The following is a 2,500-nucleotide window of genomic DNA, read 5'->3' as shown; positions in this document are numbered from 1 at the left end:
ATATATATATATATATATATATGTATGTGTGTATGTGTGTATATGTATTGTGACGTCCACGGGACTTGAACAGTCCCGCCAACGTAGAATGAGCCGAAACGATGGAGGCAGTTTATTTATTTATAACCCAAACATGGCGGTTCTAATCGCTCTACCGCAAACGGGACGAGGAAGGTGGCACGAGTCACTTTTCACTGAGTTGATGATGTTTATTTGTTTTTTTTATGACCAGAAATAACAAGACTCGGCAAGAAGGGGGATCCGGGGCGATTTGACGGGATGGTGTGGGATCGGGCGTGGGGAAAAACACAGACAATTCCAATGAATATACAGTTCTCAATCCCTCTACGGCGCCAAGCACACACACACACACACACACACACAAAACGTAGCTATTTCTGGTGGTCAGGCTGGACCGTGGTGTGGACGCAACTGTCCCTGGATCGGCGTCGGACGAGCTGGCCTTGCTCTCGTCAGGGGGGCAGGAGAAACCGTGGTGCTGTCGACCTCCTGGTCCGCTCACAGCCGCCAGGGAACCAGTTCTGGCGCCAAGTTGCGAGCAGGAGAGGGAGGCAGGTCCGCCCGCCGTTCGACCCCGTACTCCGAGTCAGCAGAACCCCAGAGCCAACCAAGGTGAGGCACGAGGCTCAGCAAGGCTCCAAGACACGATGAAGAACACGATCGAATCAGCACAACAACAAGGATGCTCCCCGCGCAACAGCCTCCCCACCAAAAAAACACGATCTTTTTGGTTGTATTCTTCTTCCTCTTCCTTTTCGACCCCGAACAGAACCTTTTTATCATTGGTCCTCGTCACTTCCAATCGAGCCGTTTATTGGCCCACCGCCATCGCCTTCCGCCAATCGTGATCACGGGGCGGAGCCATCCGCTGCACTGTCCTGTGACGTCACGGCCAGTCTCCAGAGAATACCAAAAAGGGGTTTACGCAGACACACTTACCCTATCCCGTGTCCCTATCTAATTACGTGACAATTATCATTTCCCCCCTTGAAAAAATGAACATTTACTAGACAACTTATCACCACTGAATTGCTACTTATTACATCGAGATCCTGGTAAACTCGAACAGCATGGCATACCTAATTAAACATCCTAATTACCCTTTGAATGCATACCCCCCCCCTCAAACGTAACACTGCCCCCTCCTCTGGTACCGCAGCTCCTGCAAGGTAGATCACAGGCGCTACCGTACCAGCCTTAACACTTACTGACTCACACCTAATTAACCTAACGAAATAAAGTAGGAGGGGCAATGGGCAGCGAGTCGCAGCTAACTTACCTATCCTGCTTAATGTACTACCCCCTTATGGCCTTATCCTCGCCTAAACAATCATTCGTTTTTTTTGTTTTTTTTTTATTTTATTTTATCACATGAGAGCACTGAGCGAAGTTGCACTCCATCTTCTAGATCATCGCTCTTGCCCAGCACTCTTCCAGTGATCTGGGGAGGGGAAACAAAAGCTTCCCCAAAAACACAACACTTATACTTTACATTCCTACTCTAAGCCTTAACGACACTATTCACAGGATATTTACACTTGACCGCCTCCCCCAGTGGATGCTAATAGACCCAGCGTTACCTGGGGAGCCAATTTTCAAATTTGCTTGCCCCAAAATTATGCGGACATCATGCCCTTGCTGCTCATGTCAAGTTGTGCGGGATCGAGTGGGACTCACACATCTTCACAACACTCACACCATGGTCATCATCACATTTCTAGGTCATGGTCCTCATTTTAATCATGCAGGCTGAATCCCGTCATGGCCGTGGGGTGGGTTACCACAAGATGATGGGGGCATCTCAGCTGCAACCATGCCCACAGGTAAGCTTTAGTCCAACCCGGACGTTTCTCCGCCCCGCTCCCTTTGATTCCCTCTCCCCCGGTAGCCATCAGCTCTAATCCCGTACAACACTCTGGAAGGGGTCTCACTGGCTCCTCTGGCCTTCCTGGGTCGCCAAGGTCCTACCCGCCCTGGCCGCCCAACCAGACCCCCTCCCAGTTGCCCCCAGACACTGTCACCATTAGCCACCAGGTGGTGAATCTCCCCGAAGGGGGTCACAACTCACGCTCACCGTGAGCCCCAGCAATCCCCGTGGACAAGCACATCATCCCCACCCACAAAACCCACATAACTCCCCCACCCCATCGGCCCCACATGTGACACCCGCATCTCCAACACTTCACCGACCACGACCCTCCCCGCCACCACACCATGCCCAACAAAAAAAACAATGTGTGCACCATACATCCCACCCCTTCACCTAAAACAACTCACACAGCTCTTCTCACCCGATCCACGCACCAGCCACCGGACAGCCACTCGCGCCCGCCCTGTTTCCAACCACCCACTGTCCCAATTGTCACTCCAAAACCCAGCAGAACCTACAAACCCATGCCAATTCTCCCACAATTCATTTTTTTCCACAAAAGGAGGGCACCCCGCCACAATCTCAGCAGCCGAGCATGGCCGTACATGC

The 2,500-nt window shown here is 51.6% G+C and overlaps 1 protein-coding gene and 1 pseudogene across 4 annotated transcripts in view; both read right to left on the bottom strand.

The window, feature by feature from the left end:
• NEB (nebulin) overlaps positions 1-2,500 on the bottom strand; it is a 439,712-nt gene that overhangs the window by 381,970 nt on the left and 55,242 nt on the right. The gene's annotated exons all lie outside the window — the stretch shown is intronic.
• Positions 43-2,500, bottom strand: part of LOC147032010 (uncharacterized) — a 5,630-nt pseudogene continuing 3,172 nt past the window's right edge.

The sequence above is a fragment of the Eptatretus burgeri genome, chromosome 2, assembly GCF_056783735.1.
Source record: "Eptatretus burgeri isolate ZD-2024b chromosome 2, Ebu_testis_v1, whole genome shotgun sequence".
In the NCBI taxonomy this organism is placed as follows: domain Eukaryota; kingdom Metazoa; phylum Chordata; class Myxini; order Myxiniformes; family Myxinidae; genus Eptatretus; species Eptatretus burgeri.
The sequence above is the reverse complement of the archived record's forward strand: the minus strand, read 5'-3'. Positions and strand labels throughout refer to the sequence as shown.